Raw genomic sequence first — 22,887 nt, 5'->3', positions numbered from 1 at the left:
AATAAAAAGAGTTTATATTATATTTATTTGAAATACCATTAGTGAATTCTCTAACCTTGACATCTGTTTTATCATTGTTTAATCCTTACATCAACCTCACCTCTCAAAGCTCTCTTTATTATTACTACTACTATTATTATCATTTACATTCTTGTTATATTATATGTACGTTAAGTATGCTCTGTGTTTGATCAAGGATCCTGACATTGTTGGTCTTGCCTTGTTCATTCGCATCGGAAATCTGTTTATATTATATAATATATCTCTTTTATATTTTCATAAATTCAGTGTATAGGCTGGAAACCTGTGACCCGATCTTTTAGATCATTCTCAGGTATAACAACGCCACGTACTGAGTATTATTATTATTACTCTTAATATTACTATTACTATTGTTGTTATTATTGTTGTTGTTATCGTGTTGTTATTTATAATTTATACAATTAACCTCCCTGTGGTTCGACCCCGGTCTTGCCGGGTTATTTATTACTTCGACATTCCTGCACTTGGGAGAAGACATCAATCTTTTGGTCGTGTCAAGTTTTTGGCGCCGTTGCCGGGGACGGTAAGTATTGTATAAATTATATATTTCTTTTAGTTTCTTTTTGTTTTTACTTTTATTTGTTTTTCTAATTTTTTGTTCTTTTTCTTTTTCTTTTTTCTTTTGCACTTGCATGAGAGTTTGGACACGTACATTAAGTGGTAGACTTTCTAGGAAAGCCTCATTTTCTTTAGAAAACATGGCCGAAGAAGATAACCAGTCAATTCATAATGAGAATAATGAGAATAATCGTGCGGGAACACTTAGAGATCACATGAATCCAATAAGAACAAGTGCACCATCATGTATTGTTTTTCCTCCTGATGCGTCTCATTTTAATTTTAAGCCAGGTATTATTCAACTTTTACCCACTTTTCATGGCTTAGAATTAGAAAATCCATACTTGCATTTAAGAGAATTTGAAGAAGTTTGTAACACCTATAATGACTTTAAATTGTAGCATAAACACCATCAGATTAAAGCTTTTTCCTTTTTCATTAAAAGATAAAGCTAAAACATGGCTACAAAATATTAGGTCAGGATCCATTCGTGCTTGGGATGAAATGCAACAACAGTTTTTAAAGAAGTTTTTCCCTTCTCATAGAACAAACTCTTTCAAAAGACAAATCACCACTTTTCACTCAAAAACCAGGAGAAACATTTTACAAGTGTTGGGATAGATATAAAGACTTGCTTAACACCTGTCCTCATCATGGTTTTTGAAAGATGGAGATTGGTTTTCACAATTTTATGAAGGGTTAACACCTAAAGATAGGCAAATGGTGGAATTGATGTGCAATGGAACTTTTGAAGATAAAGACCCTGATGAAGCAATGGAGTACCTAGACTTGTTTAGCTGAAAATGCTCAAAATTGGGACACCACAGGCACGTGTGAGGCACCAGGTAAAACTCAACCTCATACATCTAATGGAGGCATGTACAACCTTAGGGAAGATCATGACCTCCAAGCCAAAATTTACATCTTTAGCTAAAAAAGTTGAGGCACTAGAATTAAAAAAAGAGTGGTCAGTTAAAATCTATTCAAGAAATTGTGTGTCAAATTTGTGAAACTAATGAACACTCAACCAATGATTGTCCAACTTTGCCTTCTTTTAAGGAATGTCTTCATGAACAGGCCAATGCTTTAAATAGTTTTCAAAGGCCAAGTAATAACCCATACTCACAAACATACAACCCTGGTTGGAGAAATCACCCAAATTTCAGTTGGAAGAATGGTAACAATAATGCACAAACTTCACATCCACCATTTCAAGCACACCATCATTTTCAAAATTCTCATGGATATGCACCTCCTTATGTTCCCCCTCCTAGAAGAAATCTTGAGGAAACACTGTATACATTCATTGAAAAGCAAGAGACAATCAACTCTCAAAATGCTCAAACCATGGCAGATCTAAAAGATACTCTTGCAAAGTTCACATCTGCTCTTAGTTTTCAGGAGAAAGGTAAGTTTCCATCTCAACCCCAACAAAATCCCAAAGGGCAATACAATTCAAGTGCAAGTGGTTCCGGAAACCAACATATAGATCAAGTCAAATCAGTCACTACTCTCCGCAGTGGTAAGGTTATTGAAAAACCCACTCTTGAACCTTGTGAGAAAGATGAAGAGTCTATCTCTGAGGGTAAGGAAGGGGTTGAACCTGAACATTGCAAAGAAAAGGCTGATTCACCGCCAGCACTTCCATTTCCTCATGCCATGACCAAACAAAGGAAAGTCAATCATAATTCTGAAATCTTTGAGACTTTCAAACAGGTAAAGATCAATATACCTTTGTTAGATGCTATTAAACAGGTACCGTCTTATGCTAAATTTTTGAAAGATCTGTGCATTGTGAAAAGAAAACTGAATGTGAAAAAGAAAGCCTTTTTAGCCGAACAAGTAAGTGCCATTCTTCAGAATGATAATGCTTTGAAATATAAAGACCCTGGTTGTCCTATAATTTCTTGCTTTATTGGAGAACATAAAATTGACAGAGCTTTACTTGATCTTGGAGCTAGTGTGAATTTACTTCCATATTCGGTTTTTCAAAGTCTCAATCTAGGTGAGTTGAAACCTACTTCTGTAACTCTTTTACTTGCTGATAGATCTGTAAAAGTGCCTAGAGGAATAGTTGAAGATGTGTTAGTACAAGTTGATAAATTCATCTTTCCTGTGGATTTTATTGTGTTGGATACACAACCTGTTGAAGCATGCAATCCAATTCCTGTTATTTTAGGACGTCCATTTCTTGCAACTTCTAATGCATTAATTAATTGTAGGAATGGAGTGATGAAGTTATCTTTTGGAAACATGACATTGGAGATGAATGTTTTTAACATTTACAAGCAACCTGGAGATGATAATGATTTTACAGGAAGTAGATTTTTATTGAAAAATTAATCTATGATCAATTTGAAAATTCTTCCAGTGAAACTGAGTTTAATGAATCTGAAGATTTGCAAATGGTTTATTTTCAGGAAAAGTCAAAGGCAAATAGTTGGAGACCGAAAATTGAGGAATTGCCACCACGATCAATTGAGTCCATACCTTCAAGTGTTCAACCACCAAAACCCGATTTGAAGCCATTACCATTTAATCTCAAATACTCATTTTTGGGAGAAAATGAAACTTTTCCAGTAATAATTTCTTCCAAACTTAATGTTCATCAAGAAGGTAAGTTATTACAGACTCTGAAAATGCACAAAAATGCATTAGGATGGACCATAGCTGACATAAAAGGAATTAGCCCTTTGATTTGCTCACACAAGATTTATTTGGAGGAAAATGCTAAACCATCTAGAGAAATGCAACGAAGGCTTAATCCTAATATGAAAGAAGTAGTGAAAAATGAAGTCATTAAGCTTCTAGATAATGGAATCATTTATCCTATTTCTGACAGTAAATGGGTAAGTCCTACCCAAGTTGTACCCAAAAAGTCTGGAGTTACTGTGATAACAAATGAGAAGAATGAGTTAATTCCAACGAGGACTATTATTGGTTGGCGCATGTGCATTGACTATAGAAAACTTAATTCAGTGACTAGAAAAGATCATTTTCCTTTACCTTTCATGGATCAAATTCTAGAAAGAGTTTCAGGTCATGAATTTTATTGTTTTCTAGATGGTTACTCTGGTTACAACCAAATTGAAATTGCATTTGAAGATCAAGAGAAAACTACTTTCACATGTCCATTTGGTACGTTTGCATATCGAAGGATGCCTTTTGGATTATGTAATGCACCAGCCACGTTTCAAAGATGCATGCTTAGCATATTCAGTGATATGGTTGAACGTTTTCTTGAAATTTTTATGGATGACTTTTCTGTTTTTGGTGATTCATTTGATGATTGTTTAAATAACTTGGAAAAGGTTTTGAACAGGTGTGAAGAGAAGAATCTTGTCTGAATTGGGAAAAATGTCATTTTATGGTAACAAATGGTATTGTTCTTGGTCACATTGTTTCATCAATAGGAATTGAGGTTGACAAATCTAAAATCGAGTTAATTGCCAACTTGCCAGCACCAAAATCTATTAAAAATGTTAGATCATTCTTAGGACATGCTGGTTTTTATAGAAGGTTCATCAAAGATTTTAGTGTAATATCTAAGCCATTATGTAACCTTCTAACAAAGGATAATGTTTTTGAATGGACTGAACATTGTGAAGAAGCCTTTGTTAAACTTAAAAGCTTGCTTACTTCTGCTCCTGTCATTCAATCTCCTGATTGGTCATTACCTTTTGAAATAATGTGTGATGCCAGTGATTATGCCGTGGGTGCTGTTTTAGGACAAAGAAAAGATAAGAAACCCTATGTGATTTACTATGCAAGTAAAACTTTAAATAGTGCTCAAATGAATTACACTACCACTGAAAAGGAATTACTTGCAGTAGTATTTGCCTGTGAAAAATTCAGATCTTGTCTTGTTGGCTCACCTGTTATTGTTTTTAGCGATCATGCAGCGTTGAAATATCTTCTTTCTAAGAAGGATTCTAAGGCTAGATTGGTGCGGTGGATTTTGTTACTTCAAGAATTCGATATCACAATCAAGGATAAGAAAGGCACCGAAAATGTTGTCGCGGATCATTTGTCAAGATTGACAACTGATTCAAGATCTGACATCACACCAATTAATGACTACTTTCCTGATGAATCTTTACTTTCCGTCTCTATAATGCCTTGGTTTGCTAATATTGTTAATTTTCTTGTTTCAGGATATTTGTCAGCTCATTGGAGTACTCAAGACAAAAGAAAGTTCTTGAACGAAGTGAAGAACTTTTATTGGGATGACCCTTACTTATTCAAATATTGTCCTGATCAAATATTTCGAATATGCATTCCCGGCAATGAGGTAAGTAGTGTTATTAAATTTTGTCATTCTGAGGCCTGTGGGGGTCATTTCTCATCAAGAAAGACAACTGCCAAAATCTTACAATGTGGATTTTATTGGCCCACCATGTTTAAAGATACGCATGCATTCTGCAAAACTTGTGAAAACTGTCAAAAGTTAGGATCTATTTCAAAACGTCACATGATGCCTTTAAATACTATTCTTGTCATTGAAATCTTTGACTGTTGGGGTATAGATTTTATGGGTCCATTTCCTCCATCATTTGGTTTTGTTTACATATTAGTCGCAGTAGACTATGTTTCAAAATGGATAGAGGCAATTCCAAGTCGTAATAATGATCATAAAACAGTGATCAAGTTTTTAAAAGAAAATATTTTGAGTCGATTTGGAATCCCTCGGGCCATTATAAGTGATGGTGGAACACATTTCTGTAACAAGCCATTTGAGTCTTTAATGAAGAAATATGGAATTACACACAAAGTTACCACCCCTTATCACCCCCAGACAAATGGACAAGTAGAACTTGCTAATAGGGAGATCAAACAAATCTTGGAGAAAACAGTTAACCCTAATAGGAAAGACTGGTCTTTAAGACTTAATGATGCACTTTGGGCTTATCGAACTGCTTATAAAACATCATTAGGTATGTCACCTTATAGACTAGTTTATGGGAAACCTTGTCACTTGCCTGTGGAAATTGAACATAAAGCTTATTGGGCTATTAAAGCTTTCAATTCAAACCTTGAAGATGCTAGTCAGCTACGAAAATTGCAAATAAATGAGCTTGAGGAAATAAGAAATGATGCATATGACAATTCAAGAATTCATAAAGCAAGAATCAAAGACTTTCATGACAAGAAAATACTAAGAAAAACATTTAATGTTGGTCAAAAAGTCTTGCTTTATAATTCTCGACTCCATTTATTTCCTGGAAAACTAAGATCAAGATGGAGCGGTCCTTTCATTGTGAAACATGTGTATCCATATAGGGCCTGTGATATTGAGAATCCAAAGAATGGCAATGTTTTCAAGGTAAATGGGCATCGTTTGAAAGTTTATTTTGACAATTTTTCAGTTGAAAATGACTCTATTGAATTGAGTGATCCTGTATATAAAGATTAATTCTTTTTCTCACATTGTTTTGTATTTTGGTGTAACTTTTGTTTTGCTAGTCTCTCTTTCACCCCGGTCAAATGGCGGATAACGGTACTCCGTGACTTAAGTCGGTTCTTTCAATTTCCCAAATAATTGATATTTGTATATCTTTGTACAATTCTCTGCTCTTTGTACAATTCTCTGCTCTTGCATAGTAAATTACATAGGGTTTCTTGTCTTTTCTTTGTCCTAAAACAGCACCCACGGCATAATCACTAGCATCACACATTATTTCAAAAGGTAATGACCAATCAGGAGATTGAATGACAGGAGCAGAAGTAAGCAAGCTTTTAAGTTTAACAAAGGCTTCTTCACAATGTTCAGTCCATTCAAAAACATTATCCTTTGTTAGAAGGTTACATAATGGCTTAGATATTACACTAAAATCTTTGATGAATCTTCTATAAAAACCAGCATGTCCTAAGAATGATCTAACATTTTTAACAGATTTTGGTGCTGGCAAGTTGGCAATTAACTCGATTTTAGATTTGTCAACCTCAATTCCTATTGATGAAACAATGTGACCAAGAACAATACCATTTGTTACCATAAAATGACATTTTTCCCAATTCAGCACAAGATTCTTCTCTTCACACCTGTTCAAAACCTTTTCCAAGTTATTTAAACAATCATCAAATGAATCACCAAAAACAGAAAAGTCATCCATAAAAATTTCAAGAAAACGTTCAACCATATCACTGAATATGCTAAGCATGCATCTTTGAAACGTGGCTGGTGCATTACATAATCCAAAAGGCATCCTTCGATATGCAAACGTACCAAATGGACATGTGAAAGTAGTTTTCTCTTGATCTTCAAATGCAATTTCAATTTGATTGTAACCTGAATAACCATCTAGAAAACAATAAAATTCATGACCTGCAACTCTTTCTAGAATTTGATCCATGAAAGGTAAAGGAAAATGATCTTTTCTAGTCAGTGAATTAAGTTTTCTATAGTCAATGCACATGCGCCAACCAGTAATAGTCCTCGTTGGAATTAACTCATTCTTCTCATTTGTTATCACAGTAACTCCAGACTTTTTGGGTACAACTTGGGTAGGACTTACCCATTTGCTGTCAGAAATAGGATAAATGATTCCATTATCTAGAAGCTTAATGACTTCATTTTTCACTACTTCTTTCATATTAGGATTAAGCCTTCGTTGCATTTCTCTAGATGGTTTAGCATTTTCCTCCAAATAAATCTTGTGTGTGCAAATCAAAGGGCTAATTCCTTTTATGTGAGCTATGGTCCATCCTAATGCATTTTTGTGCATTTTCAGAGTCTGTAATAACTTACCTTCTTGATGAACATTAAGTTTGGAAGAAATTATTACCGGAAAAGTTTTATTTTCTCCCAAAAATGAGTATTTGAGATTAAATGGTAATGGCTTCAAATCGGGTTTTGGTGGTTGAACACTTGAAGGTATGGACTCAATTGATCGTGGTGGCAATTCCTCAATTTTCGATCTCCAACTATTTGCCTTTGACTTTTCCTGAAAATAAACCATTTGCAAATCTTCAGATTCATTAAACTCAGTTTCACTGGAAGAATTTTCAAATTGATCATAGATTAATTTTTCAATAAAATCTACTTCCTGTAAATCATTATCATCTCCAGGTTGCTTGTAAATGTTAAAAACATTCATCTCCAATGTCATGTTTCCAAAAGATAACTTCATCACTCCATTCCTACAATTAATTAATGCATTAGAAGTTGCAAGAAATGGACGTCCTAAAATAACAGGAATTGGATTGCATGCTTCAACAGGTTGTGTATCCAACACAATAAAATCCACAGGAAAGATGAATTTATCAACTTGTACTAACACATCTTCAACTATTCCTCTAGGCACTTTTATAGATCTATCAGCAAGAAAAAGAGTTACAGAAGTAGGTTTCAACTCACCTAGATTGAGACTTTGAAAAACTGAATATGGAAGTAAATTCACACTAGCTCCAAGATCAAGTAAAGCTCTGTCAATTTTATGTTCTCCAATAAAGCAAGAAATTGTAGGACAACCAGGGTCTTTATATTTCAAAGCATTATCATTCTGAAGAATGGCACTTACTTGTTCGGCTAAAAAGGCTTTCTTTTTCACATTCAGTTTTCTTTTCACAGTGCACAGATCTTTCAAAAAATTAGCATAAGACGGTACCTGTTTAATAGCATCTAACAAAGGTATATTGATCTTTACCTGTTTGAAAGTCTCAAAGATTTCAGAATTATGATTGACTTTCCTTTGTTTGGTCATGGCATGAGGAAATGGAAGTGCTGGCGGTGAATCAGCCTTTTCTTTGCAATGTTCAGGTTCAACCCCTTCCTTACCCTCAGAGATAGACTCTTCATCTTTCTCACAAGGTTCAAGAGTGGGTTTTTCAATAACCTTACCACTGCGGAGAGTAGTGACTGATTTGACTTGATCCATATGTTGGTTTTCGGAACCACTTGCACTTGAATTGTATTGCCCTTTGGGATTTTGTTGGGGTTGAGATGGAAACTTACCTTTCTCCTAAAAACTAAGAGCAGATGTGAACTTTGCAAGAGTATCTTTTAGATCTGCCATGGTTTGAGCATTTTGAGTGTTGATTGTCTCTTGCTTTTCAATGAATGTATACAGTGTTTCCTCAAGATTTCTTCTAGGAGGGGGAACATAAGGAGGTGCATATCCATGAGAATTTTGAAAATTATGGTGTGCTTGAAATGGTGGCTGTGAAGTTCGTGCATTATTGTTACCATTCTTCCAACTGAAATTTGGGTGATTTCTCCAACCAGGGTTGTATGTTTGTGAGTATGGGTTATTACTTGGCCTTTGAAAACTATTTAAAGCATTGGCCTGTTCATGAAGACATTCCTTAAAAGAAGGCAAAGTTGGACAATCATTGGTTAAGTGTTCATTAGTTTCACAAATTTGACACACAATTTCTTGAACAGATTTTAACTGACCACTCTTTTTTAATTCTAGTGCTTCAACTTTTTTAGCTAAAGATGTAAATTTGGCTTGGAGGTCATGATCTTCCCTAAGGTTGTACATGCCTCCATTAGATGTATGAGGTTGAGTTTTACCTGGTGCCTCACACGTGCCTGTGGTGTCCCAATTTTGAGCATTTTCAGCTAACAAGTCTAGGTACTCCATTGCTTCATCAGGGTCTTTATCTTCAAAAGTTCCATTGCACATCAATTCCACCATTTGCCTATCTTTAGGTGTTAACCCTTCATAAAATTGTGAAACCAATCTCCATCTTTCAAAACCATGATGAGGACAGGTGTTAAGCAAGTCTTTTATATCTATCCCAACACTTGTAAAATGTTTCTCCTGGTTTTTTGAGTGAAAGTGGTGATTTGTCTTTTGAAAGAGTTTGTTCTATGAGAAGGGAAAAACTTCTTTTTAAAAACTGTTGTTGCATTTCATCCCAAGCACGAATGGATCCTGACCTAATATTTTGTAGCCATGTTTTAGCTTTATCTTTTAATGAAAAAGGAAAAAGCTTTAATCTGATGGTGTTCATGCTACAATTTAAGTCATTATAGGTGTTACAAACTTCTTCAAATTCTCTTAAATGCAAGTATGGATTTTCTAATTCTAAGCCATGAAAAGTGGGTAAAAGTTGAATAATACCTGGCTTAAAATTAAAATGAGACGCATCAGGAGGAAAAACAATACATGATGGTGCACTTGTTCTTATTGGATTCATGTGATCTCTAAGTGTTCCCGCACGATTATTCTCATTATTCTCATTATGAATTGACTGGTTATCTTCTTCGGCCATGTTTTCTAAAGAAAATGAGGCTTTCCTAGAAAGTCTACCACTTAATGTACGTGTCCAAACTCTCATGCAAGTGCAAAGAAAAAGAAAAAGAAAAAGAACAAAAATTAGAAAAACAAATAAAAGTAAAAACAAAAGAAACTAAAAGAAATATATAATTTATACAATACTTACCGTCCCCGGCAACGGCGCCAAAAACTTGACACGACCAAAAGATTGATGTCTTCTCCCAAGTGCAGGAGTGTCGAAGTAATAAATAACCCGGCAAGACCGGGGTCGAACCACAGGGAGGTTAATTGTATAAATTATAAATAACAACACGATAACAACAACAATAATAACAACAATAGTAATAGTAATATTAAGAGTAATAATAATAATACTCAGTACGTGGCGTTGTTATACCTGAGAATGATCTAAAAGATCGGGTCACAGGTTTCCAGCCTATATACTGAATTTATGAAAATAATAAAGAGATATATTATATAATATAAACAGATTTCTGATGCGAATGAACAAGGCAAGACCAACAATGTCAGGATCCTTGATCAAACACAGAGCATACTTAACGTACATATAATATAACAAGAATGTAAATGATAATAATAGCAGTAGTAATAATAAAGAGAGCTTTGAGAGGTGAGGTTGATGTAAGGATTAAACAATGATAAAACAGATGTCAAGGTTAGAGGATTCACTAATGGTATTTCAAATAAATATAATATAAACTCTTTTTATTACTCAACTGGAAACCACACACAAAGGAGGTTCCAATCGGATGATTTATCGTTATTAGCTCATTATAAATTATTAACATGATTATATTAATTATCTTATCTAAGTAACACCATACTTATAAATATCATCAAGTATTCATGTTGCTAGCTTATGTTAATAGCAAATCAAGTTCCTATCATAATAATGATGTCGTCCGAAAACTATGAAGGATCAAGCATTTGATATACCAAGTGTTATACAACACAAATCTAGATTAACCATTAAGCAAGGTATTAAGAATTAGCAAGATAAAAAGATAAAACATGTTAATAATAATTTTTCTTGGATATAAACATTAAAGTCCATGTTGAGTTTATATTATATCTATTCTAACACCACTAGTGAAACCTTTTCACCTTGACATAATTAACTTAGCTAAACATAATGAAGAAGAAAAACATAAATAAACAATATAAGAACATAAACATGATATAAGTTAACTAAGTATAGGAAAGGAAATGAAAAAGCATAAGCAAGATATTAATATAGCATGAAAGAAAACTTGAACATTACAAAGAGAGAAAGCAAGAAGATTGTTGTGATCTGAAAAATAACACATGTAAATACATGGCAAATGCCTCCTTTTATAGGCTAAAAATTAGAACTATTGATTGGTGGCCATCCATTGATTTTGTGGCTGGTTCTTGACATTGTTGGCTGCTGGTTCTTGATATTGTTGGCTGGTTTGGTTGCTGGATTTTGATATTGTTGGCTGGTTTGGCTGCTGGTTTTTGATATTGTTGGCTGGTCAAAACGTCATTGCTAACATCAGAATTAGAGCCTTTTGTTCCATCAAAGCTGTGGGCAATTGTCTTAGCTTTCCAACAAAAAAAACCAGAGCTCATTTGGACTTCTAGAACTCAAGATATGAGCTGAAAACCGAACAGTGTTCGAGCTGCATGACAGGTTCCGACTTCTCCGTTGTTCCTAATATTTGAACTTGAAAACGGCAGATTTGAGTCTTGGACTCTTCATGAAAGTTGTAGGTCTATGTCTTAGCTTTTAAATTCATATAAAGTAGACCTAAATCCGAGTTCTACAACTCCAGTTATGATCCAATAACCGAATGGTGTTCGAGTTTGGAATTGAACCAGCATCTCTTCTCTTAGCCTAGTCCTCTTTTTGTCTCTTCACTTTCAATAGTTAATAAAAACTTGACACGACCAAAAGATTGATGTCTTCTCCCAAGTGCAGGAGTGTCGAAGTAATAAATAACCCGGCAAGACCGGGGTCGAACCACAGGGAGGTTAATTGTATAAATTATAAATAACAACACGATAATAGCAACAATAATACCAACAATAGTAATAGTAATATTAAGAGTAATAATAATATTCAGTACGTGGCGTTGTTATACCTGAGAATGATCTAAAAGATCGGGTCACAGGTTTCCAGCCTATATACTGAATTTATGAAAATATTAAAGAGATATATTATATAATATAAACAGATTTCTGATGCGAATGAACAAGGCAAGACCAACAATGTCAGGATCCTTGATCAAACACAGAGCATACTTAACGTACATATAATATAACAAGAATGTAAATGATAATAATAGCAGTAGTAATAATAAAGAGAGCTTTGAGAGGTGAGGTTGATGTAAGGATTAAACAATGATAAAACAGATGTCAAGGTTAGAGGATTCACTAATGTATTTCAAATAAATATAAATATAAACTCTTTTTTATTACTCAACTGGAAACCACACACATAGGAGGTTCCAATCGGATGATTTATCGTTATTAGCTCATTATAAATTGTTAACATGATTATATTAATTATCTTATCTAAGTAACACCATACTTATAAATATCATCAGGCATTCATGTTGCTAGCTTATGTTAACAACAAATCAAGTTCCTATCATAATAATGATGTCGGCCGAAAACTATGAAGGATCAAGCATTTGATGTACCAAGTGTTATACAACACAAATCTAGATTAACCATTAAGCAAGGTATTAAGAATTAGTAAGATAGAAAGATAAAACATGCTAATAACAATATTTCTTGGATATAAACATTAAAATTCATGTTGAGTTTATATTATATCTATTCTAACACCACTAGTGAAACCTTTTCACCTTGACATAATTAACTTAGCTAAACATAATGAAGAAGAAAAACATAAATAAACAATATAAGAACATAAACATGATATAAGTTAACTAAGTATAGGAAAGGAAATGAAAAAGCATAAGCAAGATATTAATATAGCATGAAAGAAAACTTGAACATTACAAAGAGAGAAAGCAAGAAGATTGTTGTGATCTGAAAAATAACACATGTAAATACATGGCAAATGCCTCCTTTTATAGGCTAAAAATTAGAACTATTGATTGGTGGCCATCCATTGATTTTGTGGCTGGTTCTTGACATTGTTGGCTGCTGGTTCTTGATATTGTTGGCTGGTTTGGTTGCTGGATTTTGATATTGTTGGCTGGTTTGGCTGCTGGTTTTTGATATTGTTGGCTGGTCAAAACGTCATTGCTAACATCAGAATTAGAGCCTTTTGTTCCATCAAAGCTGTGGGCAATTGTCTTAGCTTTCCAACAAAAAAAACCAGAGCTCATTTGGACTTCTAAAACTCAAGATATGAGCTGAAAACCGAACAGTGTCCGAGCTGCAGGACAGGTTCCGACTTCTCCGTTGTTCCTAACATTTGAACTTGAAAACAGCAGATTTGAGTCTTGGACTCTTCATGAAAGTTGTAGGTCTATGTCGTAGCTTTTTGATTCATATAAATTAGACCTAAATCTGAGTTCTACAACTCCAGTTATGATCCAATAACCGAATGGTGTTCGAGTTTGGAATTGAACCAGCATCTCTTCTCTTAGCCTAATCCTCTTTTTGTCTCTTCACTTTCAATAGTTAATCACATCAATAAATCCTTTGAATTGTGAGATGTACCTGCATTCAAAATAAGCATTTACCATAAATTAAAGATATATTATATTATCAGACTTGTTATTATAAAACATGTTGTAGTTAGGGAATTTAATGATACTTTAGTGCAATACGATGATATAAAACCTTAATGAAAATGCACTTTTAAGTACTAATCACAACCAAAAGATGATTTATCGTTTTTAATTTCCTTTCCTATACTTAGTTAACTTATATGATGCATTGTGTTTTATTGTGTTGGACATCAATCTTTTGGTCGTGTCAAGTTTTTGGCGCCGTTGCCGGGGACGGTAAGTATTGTATAAATTATATATTTCTTTTAGTTTCTTTTGTTTTTACTTTTATTTGTTTTTCTAATTTTTGTTCTTTTTCTTTTTCTTTTTCTTTTCTTTTCTTTGCACTTGCATGAGAGTTTGGACACGTACATTAAGTGGTAGACTTTCTAGGAAATCCTCATTTTCTTTAGAAAACATGGCCGAAGAAGATAACCAGTCAATTCATAATGAGAATAATGAGAATAATCGTGCGAGAACACTTAAAGATCACAATCATCTTCTTGCTTTCTCTCTTTGTAATGTTCAAGTTTTCTTTCATGCTATATTAATATCTTGCTTATGCTTTTTCATTTCCTTTCCTATACTTAGTTAACTTATATCATGTTTATGTTCTTATATTGTTTATTTATGTTTTTCTTCTTCATTATGTTTAGCTAAGTTAATTATGTCAAGGTGAAAAGGTTTCACTACTGGCAGATCTAACATCTTAAAAGACGATCGCAGTAGACTATGTTTCAAAATGGATAGAGGCAATTCCAAGTCGTAATAATGATCATAAAACAGTGATCAAGTTTTTAAATGAAAATATTTTGAGTCGATTTGGAATCCCTCGGGCCATTATAAGTGATGGTGGAACACATTTCTGTAACAAGCCATTTGAGTCTTTAATGAAGAAATATGGAATTACACACAAAGTTACCACCCCTTATCACCCCCAGACAAATGGACAAGTAGAACTTGCTAATAGGGAGATCAAACAAATCTTGGAGAAAACAGTTAACCCTAATAGGAAAGACTGGTCTTTAAGACTTAATGATGCACTTTGGGCTTATCGAACTGCTTATAAAACATCATTAGGTATGTCACCTTATAGACTAGTTTATGGGAAACCTTGTCACTTGCCTGTGGAAATTGAACATAAAGCTTATTGGGCTATTAAAGCTTTCAATTCAAACCTTGATGATGCTAGTCAACTGCGAAAATTGCAAATAAATGAGCTTGAGGAAATAAGAAATGATGCATATGACAATTCAAGAATTCATAAAGCAAGAATCAAAGACTTTCATGACAAGAAAATACTAAGAAAAACATTTAATGTTGGTCAAAAAGTCTTGTTTTATAATTCTCGACTCCATTTATTTCCTGGAAAACTAAGATCAAGATGGAGCGGTCCTTTCATTGTGAAACATGTGTATCCATATGGGGCCTGTGATATTGAGAATCCAAAGAATGGCAATGTTTTCAAGGTAAATGGGCATCGTTTGAAAGTTTATTTTGACAATTTTTCAGTTGAAAATGACTCTATTGAATTGAGCGATCCTGTATATAAAGATTAATTCTTTTTCTCACATTGTTTTGTGTTTTGGTGTAACTTTTGTTTTGCTAGTCTCTCTTTCACCCTGGTCAAATGGCGGATAACGGTACTCCGTGACTTAAGTCGGTTCTTTCAATTTCCCAAATAATTGATATTTGTATATCTTTGTACAATTCTCTGATCTTTCTCCCTTCTTTGAATCTTTTCCCCAATTCTCATTTGAAAATGGACACCACTCTTGAAAAGTTGAAAAGATATTTTCCCGCTCTGCCTTTAAATGCAATTACAAAAATTTACCGTGCTAGGTGTGCAAGATTGAGGTTGTTAATGAATCATGGAATTCCTGAAGATATTCGCTGGTTAATTGAAGCAAAGGTTCGATTATCAGGTGAGTCCTCTAATTCTTTCATTTCACACATGCCTGGAACAGGTACAAGCACTTTGGCAAAGAAACGTCGTGCAAAACGACTGAAAGTCTGTCACAGATGTGCCAGATGGACTTGTAATGTGACATGTCGTTCTTTAGGAATGGTATCTGTAAACCGTGAAGATAAGATACAATTCATTAAGGATGGCCTGAGTAAAGGGTCCTTAGATAATCTTTTGTTGACCCTTGAGACGCATCCTAGTGGAGATGTGCATCGTGTCATTCATGATTTATGGCCACAATTCCATAAAGAACATGATCGACTTAGTCTTGGGAATCTGACTAAAAAAGACCTTGTTTGCCAGTTTTTAAGAAAACTAGATGGGAAGCCTATCCCCGACCCATAGAGGGTGTTTAAGCCGTTCTTGGACGTAAAACCAAGGGAAGATGTGTGCCACAATCACAACTGCCTGTACATAGACATTTTATTTTTATATTTATTTTCAAAATAATAATAATAATAATAATAAATAAATAAAAAGAGAGAGAGTGAGTGAGATTACAACTGGCCTACACATAGGTGGTATGATTGCATTTTCAAATTCTCATCTATAACTTCTTTTCCTTCCCTTCATTTCTACTCAACCCATACATTCATCAAACATAGAAGTGTGTAGAAATGGCTGGTTCCTCAAGTCATCACATCAAATATATTTGTGTTTTTGGTGGATCCAATCCTGGGAAAGAAAAAGAGTTTTTAGACTCAGCAAATCATCTTGGTCGGGTACTAGCTGAGCGAAAGATTCATTTAGTTTATGGGGGAGGTAGCCTTGGGTTAATGGGAGGTGTGTCAATGGCTGCATTAATGGGAGGCAGTCAAGTTTTGGGGGTTGTCCCCAAAGCTTTCGCACAAGGCGACCTCATTGGAAAAACAATTGGAGAGGAAGTACGAGTCCCCACAATGTCTGATCGGATGAATACAATGTTTAACCATGCTGATGCCTTCATTGCCTTACCAGGTGGTTTGGGCACATTGGAAAAGATCTTTCATATTTCCTCTTGGGCCCAACTGCACATTCACCATAAACCCATAGGTTTGTTAAATGTCAATGGTTTTTATGATAAGTTACTGTCTTTCCTTGATCAAGCTGTGGAACAGGAATTTCTAACATCTTCGGCACGACAAATCATAATCTCTGCTGCTACTGCTGAACAATTGATTGACCAACTACAATCTTTCATCCCTGTAATTGATCCCTCCATGAGTCGCCTAAATTGGTCAACTACGGAAAGCCGTAAAAAGCTTAAATTGGATTTGAGCCTTAGTTTTTAAAAACTTTGTGTCTTTTGTTTTTATTATTATGTTTTGTTATTTCTTATATTTGTTTAAGTGTGTTTCAGGTTTGTCAGTGTTTGCTGTTTCAGGTAATGTCTTCTATACTCTTTCTTTCTGCCTTAGCACATTGAGGACAATGTCTCGTTTAGGTTGGGGGGAGAGGGTAGTTGATATATTAAAAAAAAAAAAATTATTAACTAACTGTGTTTTCTATTATTAAAACAATTTGACAACATTGTTATTAGGATAGCAGAGTATAGAGTCAGTTTTATTACCTCTTGAGACACATCTTAGTAAGTATCTTTATTAGGATGGTAGAGTAAGGAGGAAATTTTATTGACTCTAGAGACGCATCTTAGTAAGTATCATTACCAAGGTCTATCATAATACTTCTTGAAATATTCAGGTTTACAAACTCTCACATTGTTATCACTTAATTCTGCTTATATACTCATTTAATAAGTATTCTTAAACCTTCATTTTCACACACACACTTTAATATATTATTGTGGGTTGCATATTGGATTATTACATTATTCATGTTCTTTTGTTAAAGGTAACAACTAAGGGAAAGGGATAGTATATAAAAAAAAAACAAACAAACAATATGAATAAAAAAAAAAAAGTAGATAAGTTTGGTTTCGTAGCCTCCTTGATTTAAGCAATTAAGCCCGAAGGGGTGTTTTAACACCTAGTACCCTAAAGTCAACTGACTTGGGAGCTATTGGCCCAGTGCTTGTTATATGGGTTGAGGAGAAAGCTTAAGGGAATCAAACATTGCACTATCTACATATCAGTATCTACAACCCGAGTTACTAAGCTCGTAGGGGTGTCTCAACAGCTGATGCCCTAAGACCAACTAGTCTAGGAGTCATTAGCTTACAGCTCGCTATATGGGTTAATGATGCATTGTGTTTTAAGTTATATGTATATATACCAAAAAAAAAAAAAAGATAATCATCTCAACCCAAGGAAGTTAACCTTAGAAAAACATTAGAACAAAATATTGTTTTCTTCCAATAAAAGCCCCATAATTTATGTTTTCATACATTGAGCACATAAAAGAAGGTTTATTAATATTTTGTTTAAGAAGTATGAAGCAGATATATAAATTTAATAAGAGTTTGTTTATCTGGATAGATTAATGGAAGTTGAATGATGAATGCCTTGCTTTGTGGAAACTTGCAAATTATTTTTCTATTTTTAACGCTTTGATTACTAGGGACTAGTAATAAGCTGGTTGGGGGTGTGATTAGTACTTAAAAGTGCATTCTCATTAAGGTTTTATATCATCACACCCCCCAAAACAATTGGCAAGTTCCACAAAGCAAGACATTCATCATTCAACTTCCATTAATCTATCCAGATAAACAAACTCTTATTAAATTTATATATCTGCTTCATACTTCTTAAACAAAATATTAATAAACCTTCTTTTATGTGCTCAATGTATGAAAACATAAATTATGGGGCTTTTATTAGAAGTAAACAATATTCTGTTCTAATGTTTTTCTAAGGTTAACTTCCTTGGGTTGAGATGATTATCTTTTTTTTTTTTTTTTTTTGGTATATATACATATAACTTAAAACACAATGCATCAGTTGGTCTTAGGGATGCATCATTAACCCATATAGTGAGCTTTAAGCTAATGACTCCCAGACTAGTTGGTCTTAGGGCATCAGGTGTTGAGACATCCCTACGAGGTTAGTAACTCGGGTTGTAGATACTGATATGTAGATAGTGCAATGTTTGATTCCCTTAAGCTTTCTCCTCAACCCATATAACAAGCACTGGGCCAATAGCTCCCAAGTCAGTTGACTTTAGGGTACTAGGTGTTAAAACACCCCTTCGGGCTTAATTGCTTAAATCAAGGAGGCTACGAAACCAAACTTATCTACTTTTTTTTTATTATTATTCAATTTGTTTGTTTTTTTGTTTTTACGACCAAAAACTTTGTAATGTTCAAGTTTTCTAATTTAAGTTTGTATAATAGATATAATATCATTAAGAAGATTATTGTTGGCTGATTTGGCTGCTGGTTTTTGATATTGTTGGCTGCTGTTTTTGATATTGTTGGCTGGTCAAAACGTCATTGCTAACATCAGAATTAGAGCCTTTTGTTCCATCAAAGCTGTGGGCAATTGTCTTAGCTTTCCAACAAAAAAAACCAGAGCTCATTTGGACTTCTAGAACTCAAGATATGAGCTGAAAACCGAATAGTGTCCGAGCTGCAGGACAGGTTCCGACTTCTCCGTTGTTCCTAAGATGTGAACTTGAAAACGACAGATTTTAGTCTTGGACTCTTCATGAAAGTTGTAGGTCTATGTCTTAGCTTTTTGTTTCACATAAAGTAGACCTAATTCCGAGTTCTACAACTCCAGTTATGATCCAATAACCGAATGGTGTTCGAGTTTGGAATTGAACCAGCATCTCTTCTCTTAGCCTAGTCCTCTTTTTGTCTCTTCACTTTCAATAGTTAATCACATCAATAAATTCTTTGAATTGTGAGATATACCTGCATTCAAAATAAGCATTTACCATAAATTAAAGATATATTATATTATCAGACTTGTTATTATAAAACATGTTGTAGTTAGGGAATTTAATGATACTTTAGTGCAATACGATGATATAAAACCTTAATGAGAATGCACTTTTAAGTACTAATCACACCCCCCAACCAGCTTATTACTAGTCCCTAGTAATCAAAGCGTTAAAATAGAAAAACAATTTGCAAGTTCCACAAAGCAAGGCATTGATCATTCAACTTCCATTAATCTATCCAGATAAACAAACTCTTATTAAATTTATATATCTGCTTCATACTTCTTAAACAAAATATTAATAAACCTTCTTTTATGTGCTCAATGTATGAAAACATAAATTATGGGGCTTTTATTAGAAGAAAACAATATTCTGTTCTAATGTTTTTCTAAGGTTAACTTCCTTGGGTTGAGATGATTATCTTTTTTTTTTTTTTTTTTGTTGGTAATATATACATATAACTTAAAACACAATGCATCATTGACCCATATAGCGAGCTTTAAGCTAATGACTCCCAGACCAGTTGGTCTTAGGGCATCAGGTGTTGAGACATCCCTACGAGGTTAGTAACTCGGGTTGTAGATACTGATATGTAGATAGTGCAATGTTTGATTCCCTTAAGCTTTCTCCTCAACCCATATAACATGCACTGGCCAATAGCTCCCAAGTCAGTTGACTTTAGGGGTACTAGTGTTTAAAACACCCCTTCGGGCTTAATTGCTTAAATCAAGGAGGCTACGAAACCAAACTTATCTACTTTTTTTTATTATTATTCAATTTGTTTGTTTTTTTGTTTTTACGACCAAAAACTTTGTAATGTTCAAGTTTTCTAATTTAAGTTTGTATAATAGATATAATATCATTAAGAAGATTATTGTTGGCTGATTTGGCTGCTGGTTTTTGATATTGTTGGCTGCTGTTTTTGATATTGTTGGCTGGTCAAAACGTCATTGTAACATCAGAATTAGAGCCTTTTGTTCCATCAAAGCTGTGGGCAATTGTCTTAGCTTTCCAACAAAAAAAACCAGAGCTCATTTGGACTTCTAGAACTCAAGATATGAGCTGAAAACCGAATAGTGTCCGAGCTGCAGGACAGGTTCCGACTTCTCCGTTGTTCCTACGATTTGAACTTGAAAACGACAGATTTGAGTCTTGGACTCTTCATGAACGTTGTAGGTCTATGTCTTAGCTTTTTGATTCATATAAAGTAGACCTAAATCCGAGTTCTACAACTCCAGTTATGATCCAATAACCGAATGGTGTTCGAGTTTGGAATTGAACCAGCATCTCTTCTCTTAGCCTAGTCCTCTTTTTGTCTCTTCACTTTTAATAGTTAATCACATCAATAAATTCTTTGAATTGTGAGATATACCTGCATTCAAAATAAGCATTTACCATAAATTAAAGATATATTATATTATCAGACTTGTTATTATAAAAACATGTTGTAGTTAGGGAATTTAATGATACTTTAGTGCAATACGATGATATAAAACCTTAATGAGAATGCACTTTAAGTACTAATCACACCCCCCAACCAGCTTATTACTAGTCCCTAGTAATCAAAGCGTTAAAATAGAAAAACAATTTGCAAGTTCCACAAAGCAAGGCATTCATCATTCAACTTCCATTAATCTATCCAGATAAACAAACTCTTATTAAATTTATATATCTGCTTCATACTTCTTAAACAAAATATTAATAAACCTTCTTTTATGTGCTCAATGTATGAAAACATAAATTATGGGGCTTTTATTAGAAGTAAACAATATTTTGTTCTAATGTTTTTCTAAGGTTAACTTCCTTGGGTTGAGATGATTATCTTTTTTTTTTCTTTTTCTTTTTTTTTGGTATATATACATATAACTTAAAACACAATGCATCATTAACCCATATAGCGAGCTTTAAGCTAATGACTCCCAGACCAGTTGGTCTTAGGGCATCAGGTGTTGAGACACCCCTACGAGCTTAGTAACTCGGGTTGTAGATACTGATATGTAGATAGTGCAATGTTTGATTCCCTTAAGCTTTCTCCTCAACCCATATAACAAGCACTGGGCCAATAGCTCCCAAGTCAGTTGACTTTAGGGTACTAGGTGTTAAAACACCCCTTCGAGCTTAATTGCTTAAATCAAGGAGGCTACGAAACCAAACTTATCTACTTTTTTTTTTTTATTCATATTGTTTTTTTATATATATATATACTATCCATTTCCCTTAGTTGTTACCTTTAAACAAAAGAACATTGAATAATGTAATAATCCAAATATGCAACCCACAATCATATGTTAAAGTGTGTGTGTGAAAATGAAGGTTTAAGAATTACTTATTAAATGAGTATATAAGCAGAATTAAGTGATAACAATGTGAGAGTTTGTAAACCTGAATATTTCAAGAAGTATTATGATAGACCTTGGTAATGATACTTACTAAGATGCGTCTCTAGAGTCAATAAAATTTCCTCCTTACTCTACCATCCTAATAAAGATACTTACTAAAATGTGTCTCAAGAGGTAATAAAACTGACTCTATACTCTGCTATCCTAATAACAATGTTGTCAAATGGTTTTAATAATAGAAAACACAGTTAGTTAATAAAATTTTTTTTTTTTTTAATATATCAACTACCTTCTCCCCCCAACCAAAACGAGACATTGTCCTCAATGTGCTAAGGCAGAAAGAAAGAGTATAGAAGACATTACCTGAAACAGCAAACACTGACAAACCTGAAACACACTTAAACAAATATAAGAAATAACAAAACATAATAATAAAAACAAAAGACACAAAGTTTTTACAAACTAAGGCTCAAATCCAATTTAAGCTTTTTACGGCTTTCCGTAGTTGGATTGCATGCTTCAACAGGTTGTGTATCCAACACAATAAAATCCACAGGAAAGATGAATTTATCAACTTGTACTAACACATCTTCAACTATTCCTCTAGGCACTTTTACAGATCTATCAGCAAGTAAAAGAGTTACAGAAGTAGGTTTCAACTCACCTAGATTGAGACTTTGAAAAACTGAATATGGAAGTAAATTCACACTAGCTCCAAGATCAAGTAAAGCTCTGTCAATTTTATGTTCTCCAATAAAGCAAGAAATTGTAGGACAACCAGGGTCTTTATATTTCAAAGCATTATCATTCTGAAGAATGGCACTTACTTGTTCGGCTAAAAAGGCTTTCTTTTTCACATTCAGTTTTCTTTTCACAGTGCACAGATCTTTCAAAAATTTAGCATAAGAAGGTACCTGTTTAATAGCATCTAACAAAGGTATATTGATCTTTAACTGTTTGAAAGTCTCAAAGATTTCAGAATTATGATTGACTTTCCTTTGTTTGGTCATGGCATGAGGAAATGGAAGTGCTGGCGGTGAATCAGCCTTTTCTTTGCAATGTTCAGGTTCAACCCCTTCCTTACCCTCAGAGATAGACTCTTCATCTTTCTCACAAGGTTCAAGAGTGGGTTTTTCAATAACCTTACCACTGCGGAGAGTAGTGACTGATTTGACTTGATCCATATGTTGGTTTCCGGAACCACTTGC

The 22,887-nt window shown here is 34.0% G+C and overlaps 1 pseudogene; it reads left to right on the top strand.

Annotated features, from left to right (window-relative positions):
- Positions 1–22,887, top strand: part of LOC118056134 (receptor like protein 27-like) — a 68,783-nt pseudogene that overhangs the window by 35,923 nt on the left and 9,973 nt on the right.

This window comes from Populus alba, chromosome 16, assembly GCF_005239225.2.
Source record: "Populus alba chromosome 16, ASM523922v2, whole genome shotgun sequence".
Classification (NCBI taxonomy): Eukaryota; Viridiplantae; Streptophyta; class Magnoliopsida; order Malpighiales; family Salicaceae; genus Populus; species Populus alba.
The sequence above is the reverse complement of the archived record's forward strand: the minus strand, read 5'-3'. Positions and strand labels throughout refer to the sequence as shown.